General features: G+C 39.9%; 1 non-coding gene across 1 annotated transcript; it reads right to left on the reverse strand.

The window, feature by feature from the left end:
* Positions 1-9,947: 9,947 nt before the first annotated feature.
* Trnak-cuu lies at positions 9,948-10,020 on the reverse strand. The gene has a single exon. It is a non-coding gene; the product is annotated as a tRNA-Lys (tRNA).
* Between the last annotated feature and the right edge of the window lie 3,624 nt (positions 10,021-13,644).

The following is a 13,644-nucleotide window of genomic DNA, read 5'->3' on the forward strand; positions in this document are numbered from 1 at the left end:
GCCTTTGTAAGCCATACTTATAACCCCAGTTGCAGGAACATAGCTGGTCTATGTCACTATTAAGCAACTAGTAGCATGCTGCTCACAAACCACATTTAAGTGCAGGGCTCTTGAAAACTCAAGAGTTCTTCATGCTGCCAGCATGAACCAGGAAACCAGCTCTTAAAGAAGTTGCACCCCTTTGCTGTCAGCAAACAGAGTCTATCTGAAAAAAATGCGGCATCAAGCTGTGCTTGGCTCTGTTTTTTTTGGGGGGGGGCGGGTCTAGAAGTCCTCTTTTTTTTTTTCTTTTTTAAAAGCTTTTTTAGGTCTTATGTGGATCAATGCCCCAAAGAGTGGCTGCCATTTGAAGAGTGAGACCCAGCAGACAAGGTAGGAGGGAAGGGTCACTGAAAGCCGGAGTGCAGGGACTCGGCAAGGGAGTGACCCAAGCAGCGACAATTCAGGGTGTCCCAGCCAGCCAGCAAAGGGGATGGTGGTGGTGGGACATTAACCAGCTAGGGTGAGAGCCAGCCCAACTGTGGGCTCTGTAAGCCTGTGTGCAGTGTCTAGCTAGTTCATTCGGTAGAACATGAGACTCTCAATCTCAGGGTCATGGGTTCATGGCCCATGTTGGGTGCCATTTTGTAAATGGAGACTGCTCATTCATTTCTGGCCACCCAGAAACAAATAATCACACAGAAACTATACTAATTATAATACTGCTTTCCAATAGCTTAGGCACATTCATGGCTAACTCTATATTTTAAATTAACCCAGTTTTATAATTCATGTATCAGCATGAGGTTGGGACATAGCAGTAATGTTCCAATGTTAGCATCTTTCTCTTTTGGCAGCTACATGGCATCTCCTTGATTTTGCCTATTCTCTCTCTATTTTTCCAGTTTGGTTATATTCTGCCCTGCCATAGGCCAAAAACAGTTTTATTCACTAACCATTAAGAACAACACATATACAAAAGGACATCTCATATCAGTGATTCTCTTCCTTTGTTGATTCTTTATATGGTTTGGGTATCAGGAGACTGTGCCTTCATAAAAAGAATTAGGCAATATTTCTTATTTTTCTATTTTGCAGAAAAATTTGAGGAGTATTGGTGTTGATTGCCTTTGGGTGGGCTACTCAGTCTAGGGGTTGTAACCCACCCTGCAATCAGTTATTCCAGGGTCACGGAGAGGCACTACCTGGAAGATAATGGGCTAGGAAAGCGGAATGAGGCTAAGCGAGAATTCTTGTCAAAGCCTCCATTTATTAGAGATGGGGTACAACTTTTATAGGGTAAAGAGTTGGGGGGTGGGCACAGGGGCCTGGGCTCTTGCCGCGTGGTTCACGTTGGTCACATGGTCCGAGTTGGTCACGTAGGCAGGAGGTTGTCTTCAGTCAGGTCACTGTAGGCCAAGAAGTCGCAAGTTGACACACCTAGATCCCTAGATAGTTTGGAATGTGGGGTGGGTTCCGCTAACAGATAGCTCTCATTAACAGCCAATTTGGGTGTGGGGTAGGCTCTGTCAATAGAACTATTCCTAACACAATTAAGGGTGTGGGGTTCTCTGCAGACTCCCCAGGGTGATGGTTCCTGCAATGATTTTAGGAGGAAATTGGCTCCTAACATATTGGCATCAATTCTTCTTTGAAGGTTTGGTAGAATTCTGCACTGAATCAATCTGGTCCTCAGCTTTCTTTTAGGTTTGGAGACAGTTAATTAGTGCCTCTATTCCACTATGGATTATAGGTATGTTTAAATTGCTTATTATGATCTTGATTTAGCCTTGGTAGGTGGTATTTATCATAAAAATTTTCCATTTTTAAAGGTTTTTAATTTGGTGGAGTACAGATTTGTAAAGTATGTCCTATGGTTCTCTGAATTTCTTTATTGACTGCTTTTTTTTTTATATTACTCTTTTCTAGTTTTGTTAATTTGGATCTTCTCTCTCTGTTGTTTAGTTAATTTGCTTAAGGGTTTGCTCATTTATTGACTTTCTGAAGGAAACAATTTTTTATTTCGTCGATTCTTTCTATTTATTTGTTTTTTCTATTTTATTGATTTCAGCCCTCAGTTCTATTATTTCTTGCAGTTTACTTCTCCTGCGTATCATTATTTCTTTTAGTTTGCTAATATAAGCCCTCCATTTTTTAATATTTATTTATTATGTGTACAATATTCTGTCTGCGTATACAGAAGAGGGTACCAGACTTCATTACAGATGGTTGTGAGCCACCATGTGGTTGCCGAGAATTGAACTCAGGACCTTTGGAAGAGCAGGCAATGCTCTTAACCACTGAGCCATCTCTCCAGCCCTAGCCCTCCATTTTTTTATGTAGCCACTTAGTGCTATAAATTTTCCTCAGCATTGCTTTGATTGTGTCCCATAAATTTGGGTATGCTATGTATTCATTTTCATTGAATTCTAAGAAAGACTTTAATTTTTTTATGTCTCTCTTCTCCCCTTTTTTATTCATCAGAGAGTTGTTCAGTTTTCATGAATTTGTAAACTTTCTCGTTTCTGTTATTGATATCTAGATTAATCTGTGGCAGTCTGATGGTATAGAGGGTGTTATTTCAATTTTCTTATATTTGTTGAGACTCTCTTTGTGACTGGGTATGTGCTCAATTTTGGGGAAAGTTCCATGAGATGCAGAGAATAAGGTTTATTTTTTTGTGTTGGGGTGAAATATTCTGTGAATATTTGTTTTTGTTGCCTGGAGGACCAGCCTCCAGCAGCACAGGGCTCAAAGGGAAATCCACTGAGTCTGTGATTCAGTGCATTGTAACTTTCTTAACTGGGGGGGGGGCAAGGGAAAAGACACTTACACACTCTCTTGATGGATTCCTTCTTCTGTAGTCTTTATTCTGTGCTCTATATCCTCTTTTCTTATCCCTATCCAGAAATGTCCTTTCTGTTTCTCTTGATGTTTTTCTTCTAACTCTATCGTTTTTCTTTCTTTACAGTTTATATCTCCCAAAAAAATCTTTCATGCAATATAAAATTACAATGTGATTACATTCTATTTTTTAAGTGAATGATTACAATGATTGCAGCTAAAATCAAGTTTTTAATCTCCCTTACATGATTAAAACAAAGTAATCTCAAGAAGCCACAGCAATTTATACCTGAAGTTTGGTGTAGATTAACAGGGTGTGAGCAAGCAGGGTATTTTTCTCAGCCACTTCTTTTACTGGCAGATAGCATATTGCAGTTTTAAGAAAAGAATTAATCACTTTATTGGTTATCTTGAAAGATAATCTTTTAAGGAATCTTAAAGGAATCATAAACCTAAACTTTTAAACATGAAAAACATCAGTCAGCTTTACCTTAAATCTTTAGGGTACAGATCAGCTCATCAATATTTTTTTTTTAATATTAGGAGATTGAGGGCAAAATGGGTATCTTTGATCATCAGCTAATCCAACAAGAAAAGTACATCAGGTAATAATAATTGAGCTGTTTTGTATTTTTTTTTCATTTTTTTTATTGAGAAAAGGAGAAAAAAAAAACAAGTTTCCACCTCCTTCCAGCCTCCCATTTCCCTCCCCTTCCTCCCACTCTTCTCCCCCTCCTCCCACCCTTCTCCCCCTCCCCCCACTCCTCTCCCCCTCCCTCTCCAGTCCAAAGAGCAGTCAGGGTTCCCTGCCCTGTGGTAAGTCCTAGGTCCTCCCCTCTCCGTCCATTTCTAGGAAGGTGAACATCCAAACTGGCTAGGCTCCCACAAAGCCAGCACATTACGTAGGTTCAAAACCCCGTGCCATTGTCCTTGGCTTCTCATCAGCCCTCATTGTTCGCCATGTTCAGAGAGGCCAGTTTTATCCCATGCTTTTTCAGTCACAGTCCAGCTGGCCTTGGTGAGCTCCCAATAGATCAGCTCCACTGTCTCAGTGGGTGGGTGCACCCCACGTGGTCCCGACTTCTTTGCTCATGTTCTCCCTCCTTCTGCTCTTCATTGGGACCTTGGGAGCTCAGTCCAGTGCTCCAGTGTGGGTCTCTGTCTCTATCTCCATCCATCACCAGATGAAGGTTCTATGATGATATGCAAGATATTCGTCAGTATTGCTATAGGATAGGGTCATTTCAAGTTCCCTATCCTCAGCTGCCCAAGGTACTAACTGGGGACCTCGGCTTGGGCATCTGGGAGCCACTCTAGGTTCAAGTCTCTTGCCAACTCTAAGGTGGCTCCCTTAACTAAGAATTGTGCTTCCGTGCTCCCCTATCTAACCTTCCTTTATCCCAATCCTCCTTTTTCCCCAAGTTCCCCCCATTCTCCCCTTCTTCCTTTTCTCTCCCCATCTCCCCTTACCCCCATCCCACCCCACCCCCAAGATCACAATTTTCTCCCCGGCAATTTTGTCTACTTCCCATAGCCAAGAGGACAACTATATGTTTTTCCTTTGGTTCACCTTCTTACTTAGCTTCTTTGGGATCACCAATTGTAGACTCCGTGACCCTTGTTTATGTTTTTAATATTAGGAAATTGAGGGCAAAATGGGTATCTTTGATCATCAGCTAATCCAACAAGAAAAGTACATCAGGTAATAATAATTGAGCTGTTTTGTATTTTTGATCCTAAGCTAATGAATGTATAACTCGTGTGAACTTTTGACTGTTTTCTAGGGTTTTCCATCTCAAAGCTATTATCAATACATCTAATTTAATCTTATGTGATTCTAAGGGTTTGTTTCAGCTATGATGCACACTGAAACCTGTGAATGCATCTTTCAGCATTAAAATTAAAAGAATTTGAGCCAGCCTGGCTCCTAGTGACTCAATTGTTTTCCTTAATCATTAACCTGAACTGCAATCTATATAGCTCCTTAGATGAAACTGATAGACCTTAGCTGTGTGACAAATATAAATATAATATATATTAGATCTATTATATATTATATAATTTACTGTATTTATTGTATTGTTTATATTGCATATATTTTAATCATCAGAGCTCTGTTTAAACTAGCATTATTATTATTATCAATTAAACAGTACAACTTAAGAAGAAATCATCTTCATAATAATCCACAGGTAAAAATACCTAGTACAGAATGTTTCCATGAGATAACGTACTACATTACAGGCAGTGGGGATCTCCCCACACCCATTCATACCATGCTAGATACCAGAGACAGATGGCCTTGGCAAACATGTAAAAGCCCAGTGAAAGCAAAAGACATTCTGGAGTCTGTGATTTCTGGGCCTTACCTATTTCAGATTCATACATCGGGGATTTTCTTCCTGGTGGGCTGACACTTTGAATTTAATTGTCACCTGCTGCTCCTCTGACATGGCCACTGGTAATCTGCTAGATCTGTTTGATTTATGATGTCATTCAGTGTCAGAATTTCTCTAGTTTTTATCTGGATAACCTGTTTATCACTGTGTAGGCTCAGTATGTGGTTTAAGCAGTAGAATTATTTCTTGGATGTCCTTGTGTTTGATGCATAATTGTTTAAAATTATGATATCCTTGAGGGATTTTTCCTTTGATCAGTATGTAGTATTTTCCCCTATCTTTTCTGATTAGTTTTATTTTGAAGTCTATTTTGTCATATACTAAAATGACTATTTGAGCTTGCTTCTTGGGTCTATCTGCTTGGAATACCTTTTTCCAACCTTTTACCCTGAGATGGTATCTATCTTTTTATTAAGATGTGTATATTGGATGCATCAGAGAGATAGATCCTGTTTTAGTGTTCAGTTTGTTGGTTTGTGTCTTTTTATTGGGGGATTTGAAACCACTGATGTTGAAAATTATCAAAGAGCAGTGTTTGTTGATTCCTGTTATTTTGTTGTTATAGCAAGGGTCCCCCATTTTTTGATATGCTGCTCTGGTTTTATTTATTCCTTGTGTTTTCTTGGGAATGATTGATTTCTTCAAGCTGAAGTTTCCTTATAGCACATTCTGGAGAGCTGCTTTATAGGCAGATACTGCTTAAATTTGCTGTTATCAAGGAATTGCTTTTATTCTATCCACTGTGATCAAAAGTCTTGTGGAGTATAGAAATCTGAGCTGGCCTATGTGATCTCTTAGAGTTTGTAGAACATCCATCCAGCCCATTCTGGCTTTCAGAGTATCCATTGAGAAGTCGTATTATTCTAGTGGGTCTGCCTTTATGTAATACTTTGTCTTTTTCCCTTGCAGCTTTTAATATTCTTGTTTTTGTTCTATATGTTTAGTGTTTTGATTTTTACATGCCAAGAGAACTTCCTTTTCTGGTCCAACATATTTGGTGTTCTGTATGTTTCTTGGACCTGGATAGGCATCTTTTTATTTAGGATGAGGAGATTTTCTTAAAACATATATTCTGTGCCATTAGTCTGGGTTTCTTCTTCTTCTTCTTCCTCTCTTTCTATTGTACATAGATTTTTTTCTTTTCATACTGTCTTATATTTCCTGGATGTTTTGTGCAAGGAATTTTGAAGGTTTAATATTTTCTTTGACTGAGTTATCCATTTCTTCTATCGTGTCTTCAGTGCTAAACTTCTATCTTCCCTCCCTTGTATTCTGTTTGTGAACTTACCTCTAAGATTCCTGCTTGAGTTCCTGATTTTTTTCTTTTCTATTTTATATCACTTTTGGTATTCTTTAGTGATTCTATTTTTACTTTCATATCTTGAACTGTTTTCATCATTTCATTGCACTGTGTTGTTTGTGCTTTCACAGACTTCATTAATGAATTATTCATATCCTCTTTAAGGTCTTAAGTGTTTTTTCCTTCCTTCCTTCCTTCCTTCCTTCCTTCCTTCCTTCCTCCCTTCCTTCCTTCCTTCTCTTTTTACTCTTTGCTCTTTGTGGGCCTACCACCAAGCTCCCAAATAAACACACAGAGACTTATTCTTACTCATGAATGCCTGGCCTTAGCTTGGCTTATTTCTAGCCAGTTTTTCTTAACTTAAATTATTCCATCTACCTTTTGCCTCAGGAATTTTACCTTTCTTTATTCTATATGCCTTTCTTCCCTTCTTACTTCATAGCTGGATGTGTAGATTGGTGACTGGCCCCTGGTGGCCTCCTCTCTTTCTCCTTTTCTTGCTCCCTCCTCTTCTCTCTTTTCATTGTCTCTGCCTTCCAGTCTTGCCTATTTATCTCTCTTGTCTAGCTATTGACCATTCAACTCTTTATTAGACCAATCAGTTGCTTTTGACAGGCAAAGCAACACATCTTAATAGAATTTAAAAAATGCAGCATAAGAAGATGCAACACATCTTTTCATCATTAAATAAATATTCCACAGCATAAAGAATGTAAAATGTCTTTAATGTTCCATTAACACTTGAACACATTCATAATAGGTATTTTTAAGTTTTCTTGTGTTTTAGTTATGTTGCATTTTTCAGGGCCTAATGTATTAGGGTTGCTTGGCTCTGGTGGAGCCATATTGTCTTGAGTGTCACTGTGTTTTTGTGGTGGTATCTAGGCATCTGAGTTTTGCATGATTCTAATTCTAGGTGTTTGTATTGTTGACACCTGGTCTTGTCGTTGTTGGGCAGACGTTTTGTTCTTTGGTTTCTACTGCTTTCTCTGGATTTTAGTAATGTGTGGTGCCTGTGGGTTGCCTGACAAGTAGTACTTCTTAGTCTCTGCCAGGTGTAACCACTGGGGTTCTTGGTAGAATGTTTTCTAGATATTGGGAGTTGACATTCAGGATTGGGGTCAGGTTAGAAGAGGGTGCTGAGAATTTTCACAGGAAGGGGAGAAGCCGAGTCTATCACGAAGTTTGGTGAAGTCTCAGGGAGTGGTGTCAGAGAGGGAGGACAGGCTCCTGCAAGGGTCTTCTACAGGTCTGCGTTTGACTCTGGGGATTTAGTAATGGAGGGTGCAGATTGCCTACTTAATTCCTGGGCTAGGGTGTTCAGTGGGTTCCCAGGTGGAGAGTGCCTTCAGGCTGGTGGCTAAAACAAAGAGATTGTGTGAGGTAGAAGGATTGGGTGTGCCAAGAAGGGGTATCCTTTTTTTTTTTTTTTTTTTTTTAAAGATACAGACATTCCATAGGGGATTTTGTGAAGGTGTAGCCATTTGGATGTCAAAGAGTCCTCAGACATCTTGGTGTCTGACTTCCAGCCTCCAGAACTGGAGAAAAAATAAATTTCTGCTGTTTCAGCCACCCCATTTGCGGTAGGAATTTGTTGTGACGATCCTACCTCCTCAACTCCCAGGGTTTCCTAAAGGCCAAAAGTACATGAAAAGGTACTCATTAGTCATCGGAAAAATGCAAATTAAAACCACAACAAGCTACCATTCCCCACCGACTAGAATGGTTATAATTAAAATATCTGATGGTATAAAAAATTAGTTACTACTATAATTACTGCTATACTCAGTAGATACTTATAATAGGTTGTCTTTGGCACTGTTCTAGAGAAACACATCACAGATAAAAAGACAAAACAAAACAAAGACTGCCTTAACTTCTTTGAACTTACGAACTCAGAAGGAGGATAGAAGTCTAGACCAATCAAAAGAAATAATCCAGGCTAAGCACTTGATTGTGAAGGTGGCTTTGGGAGCACACAGCAATATGATCTAGGCTAGATTAAGGGCAACAGCAACAATAATTAAAAAGAAGGGAGAGCGTGACAGGCCTTTTCTGACAGAACAGGACTGAGACATATGGCTTCAAAGCAGGTGAGTAATCGAACTACCTCAGAGATTCTGCTCAAATGACTGATTGACATTACCGAAAGGCGAGACCCAATGTGTTTGGAAAGACAGAAGGCCCTCTGTGGTATTCACTTTCCCGCTTTTCAGTATGATCCAGTTCTGGTCCCAGCTCATACTCAGCAGCATAGATGACTGCAGTTCAGGTTGGCTTCACGTGAAAGCTGCAAGCTTCAGGTTTCCAGGAACCCCATGCTCTTTTTTAGTATTATACTACCACCTTCCTGAGACTGTAAATAATTTTGGCACAGAGTCCCATATTTTCATGGTACATGTATTAAATAGCAGATCTAGCCTATTGCTAAGAGTAATCATAAACCTTCGCAATTTAATGTGTTCCTTAACGAGTCTCACCTGGATAGTCTTCTGTAGGTGGCTCAATACCCTGGATAAAGAGGTTTGTTTACATAATAGAATGGCAAGTCACAGTTCAGAAAAGGTGTATATTTGATACCCAGAGAGAGAAGGTCCAAAGAGGTTCTGTGGAAGAACAAACATGACTGTCAGTTAGGGTTTCCTTGCTGTGAAGAGACACTATGGCCATGGCAACTTTTATAAGGAAAACATTTAATTGGGTCTAGCTTATAGTTCAGAGACTTAGTCCACTGTTGTCATGGTGGGAAGCATAGTGGCACGCAGGCAGACATGGTGCTGCAGAGGTAGCGTCTACGTCTGGATTGGCAAGCAGCAGGAAGAGAGTGAGCCACCAGGCCTGGACTGAGCTTCTGAAACCTCAAATCCCACCTCCAGTGACACTTCCTCCAACAATGCCACACCTATTCCGAAAAGGACACACCTCTAATAATTCCACTTCCCATGAGTCTATGGGGCCCTTTTCATTCAGACCAGTATATGTGTCGTAGAGAGATAATGGGAAATCTGACCTGAAACCAAGGTTCCTGGGTTAGCCAAGCATAATCATCACATTTTTGAAATGATTCAAATTGGCAGAACAAATGTGAAGGCCATATAAAGAATTTCCACATTTCCCCAGGTTACCTGTTTTATTTTACTTTATTATTTTTTAGAAAGATTTTGTCACATTTGTTTTATTCTGTCCACAAGACTTTTTGGTGTAGGGATAAGTCCCGCCCCTTGGGGGGCATGTTCGCCTCGGGCTAATGTTTGCCTATAAATTTGGTGAGCGTGCTCCCAGCCTCCGCTTCTGCTTTCCTGATCTCCGCTGGAACGGTGGTTCTGTAAGTCTATTTCGACATTAAACTATATATATATATATATATATATATATATATATATAGTTACAATCTGTCTGCATTCGTTTACGCCGTTACATTTTGGCGCCCAACGTGGGGCTCGAACCCACGACCCTGAGATTAAGAGTCTCATGCTCTACCGACTGAGCTAGCCGGGCGGCTGGGTGCCGGGGACGCAGCCCCGCCGCCCTTATTACTACATTTTGGGAAGAAGCCCTGTCCACAAGTATTTACTAAAGTTTCAGTGACTACGGAGAGTTTGGACTATTGCAGGTCCCAGAGCATAATTATAATTTCTATATTTTTAGTCTCCTTAAAGAGCCATACCTTGCCCACATTGGTGTCAGATGCAATATCCTGATAAACAGATAAAAACCCTTGGGATATGCTGTGGGACAATGGTCTTTTATCTTGTCACTTGTATTATTTTTAATAAAATGCTGATTGGCCAGTAGCCAGGCAGGAAGTATAGGTGGGGCAACAGCGACCAGGCAGGAAACAGAGGCATGGCAATGAGGATTACAGGAAAAGGAAGTTTGAGTCTGCAGTCATGACCCAGCTGCAGAGGAAGCAAGATGTGCTTGCCTCCCTGAAAATGGTACCAAGTCAGGTGGCTAACATAAACAAGAATTATGGGCTAATATAAATTATAAGAGTTAATAAGAAGCCTGAGCTAATAGGCCAACAGTTTATATTTTATGTAGACCTCTGTGTGTTTATTTGGGACTTAACAACTGCGGGAACCTGGCAGGACAGAAACCTCCGTCAGCAGCAGTATATATACGTAACAAAACTTTACTGTCTACTGAGGGAGGTTGGAAGAATGCCAGGAGACAACACCCAAAGCCTGTAATTGAGATTCTCCCATTTTGCAGAAATTACCTCCCAGATAGTTCTATCAATATACTAAAAACCAAAAAAGCCTTGATTTTTTATGTTCTTTGTCCTGTTACCGTAAAGCTCCATGAAACTGCTTCCACATTGGAACATTGTATCCCAGCCCATGATCGTTTAAATTTTGGTTCTGGAACAAACTTTCTCCTATTTCCTTTGAGTTGAAAGCTGTATTTTTGTATGGATGATTCCTTATTATTCTCTCTCTCTCTATTTTCTTCCCCTTGAACTCGCCAGGAGAGGCTGCTTGTATATGTAATAGCCTGTTACAGTTACCTATAAAATCTGTATGTGTTTTAATGTAAATAAAAATAAGCCTTTAAATGCTCACAGTATAGCATTAAACACAACAAACTTAACATTATTCTATATTTCTTTTTATAATCTTAGGCATCAAAATTTTGGTGACTGTCCCAAAAGCACTTGACAGAAAAGTCTGTCATGCTTCTTTATGTGCAAGGTTTGGTCCAGGTTCCAGTGTTTCATTCAGTGGTAGTCTCTGTTTTTTTAATGATTTATTGTGACTGGATCTGGATGCGTGTCACAGGTGTGCTTTCAGTAATTTTTCTAAGACATGTACATGCATGTGTGAGCATAAACACACACACATACACATACATCTGTTGATGTTTATATTGTCTTGATATAGCTTTTATATTTGTTGTGATTTATGTATTATTACTACTAAGAAGAAGGCTCTGTATTTGCATGCCTACTTAAAGAAACAATTTGAACAGCAGCCCCTGGGATTCACTGAGGACCCTCTAGTGCATTGCTGGATTAGGCACAAGGGTAGGAATGAAGGGACATGTCTTCCAAAGCTGTATCTCTCTATGACTACACACTAGTGGGTGATGCTGGGCAATACTCAGTTTCCTTTGCCATAAAATGGTGGTGATAACACATACCTCAGAGGCTGTTAGGAAGGCTAATTAAACAACGGAGGTGAAGAATCTGGTATGAATGAGCGTGTGCACTGAGATTTTGTTTCTGTCAAGTTTATGCATTAATGGTAATGATGCCTGGTACCTCAATAAGCCTATTTACAGTAGGAGGTGTCGGAGTTGACACTTAGGTAATTTCTTCCTCACTTTGTAGGAAGAGTTATATGGTTTCTATGCAAATACAATGCTTTCTCATTTACATGCTACACCACATCAAACTCAGTACCGTGCAAAAGATTTTTGCTTATGTAGTCCTAGGAAAGAAAGCTTGCATCCGTTGGCTTGACAATTTTGCTTAACCATACTTTATTCACATTCTGAAACTTAGCTGGGCGTTTAGGGGTGGTGGTGGTTTCCTCTTAGTTGATGCTTGATATCTTTATCCAGGAACAGTGTTTTGATCAGAGACATAAAGTCATGACTAGGACCATTTATAACTATAAAAATAACAGGCCTTCCAGCCTATTTCAGACTTCCAAGCAGGATGTTCGGTGAGTTGATAACATGAGCTAGTGTCTCCTCAAAGGCCTCTAAGACCATGGTGTTTTCATGGCTTTTCAGTTTGATTTCATTTATTCTATCACCTGCAATTGCAAGGATGTCAATGGAAGAGGAGTTGGAGGGTAGCTTCAGGTTTAACCCCCAGCATACTGTTTCCTTAGGCTGTGGTCCTATTCAAGTACAAGCACTTTAGAGTACAAGGTTAAACAAACACTACGAGTTGTTGCTAACCATCACTAGCACAAAATCATGTACATTCTAGAAGACAAACATGAAGTTTTTCTTTATTTTTTTTCTGAGAAATGGTATCACTTGAGAATCTCACTTGTAAATAACAGAAGCTAGATTCTAAGTGGCAAAAGAAAATAGACCATAAGATGAAAGGATGAACCATGAGTTATGAGTATGACTGAACTTTAAGGAAGTATTTATAGATGACCTCCAATTCCAGCACTTGAGAAGTAGAAGTAGGAGGGTAGGTGTGAACTCAAGGGCAGCCTGGTCTACTCAGCAAGCTCCAGGATAGCTGAGGATACACAGTAACATATCGTCTTAAAAATTATGTATTTGTTTTTATGACTATGGGTGTTCTGTCTCTATGTATGTCTGTGCGCCGTGTGTGTGAAGTACCCACAGAGGCTGGAAGAGACCGTCCGATGCCTTGGGGCTGGATGGTAGCAAGCTGACATGTGGATACTGGCAAACAAATACCTGTCCCCTAGAAGAGCAAAGTCCTCCTAACTGCTGAGCCATCTCTCCAGTCCTGTAATTGAACTTCATTTTATTTTAGATTTTTTTAATGTAATAGAAGTAATAATATGCTTCCTCAGTGGGGAATTACTCCACACGCTTAGAAATGAAGGACAAGTTCTTTACTTAAGGGCCCAACCAACTGGGGCTAACAACTAAATAAGAGTCTGTCCCAGCTGAAGAGTTCATTATATTTTATCCACCTTAAGCTTATGCATCCTATACATGTGGTCATCAGAAATTTCTTTCAGATTTGGCCCCAGGTTACACTTCCAAACAATTTAAATAGGGACAGGAGACTGTAAGTCTGGGGCCGTGAGCAGACAGGAGATTTACACCACAAAGACATTACATATTGCCAGAATTATTTTCAGTATGCCAGTGTAATAACAAATAACAAATAGGGTCACCTGGTAGAATTATGTTTTTCTTGATAAGAGTACAGAAGTCCTAATGACAGACCTGGACTTAATGATGACTGTGACTTTACTCTGCTGCCCTCTGAACTGCCCTTTAGAGGTAGTCCTTTGTATGGAAATCAGGGTCTAATGGCTGGTCAATCCTGGCTAACATTTACACCTTAGAATCCCAAATTTCCCTTGTTGCTAACAGGCTCTTTTAGCATAATACTTACCTTTGGGATATTTTAGAGACAATGTTCTCTGTAGCATGATCGGGGGCCTGCATGTTTGT

Source organism: Microtus oregoni, unplaced genomic scaffold, assembly GCF_018167655.1.
Source record: "Microtus oregoni isolate MIOR12 unplaced genomic scaffold, Mior012 000002F_ref0000024, whole genome shotgun sequence".
Classification (NCBI taxonomy): domain Eukaryota; kingdom Metazoa; phylum Chordata; class Mammalia; order Rodentia; family Cricetidae; genus Microtus; species Microtus oregoni.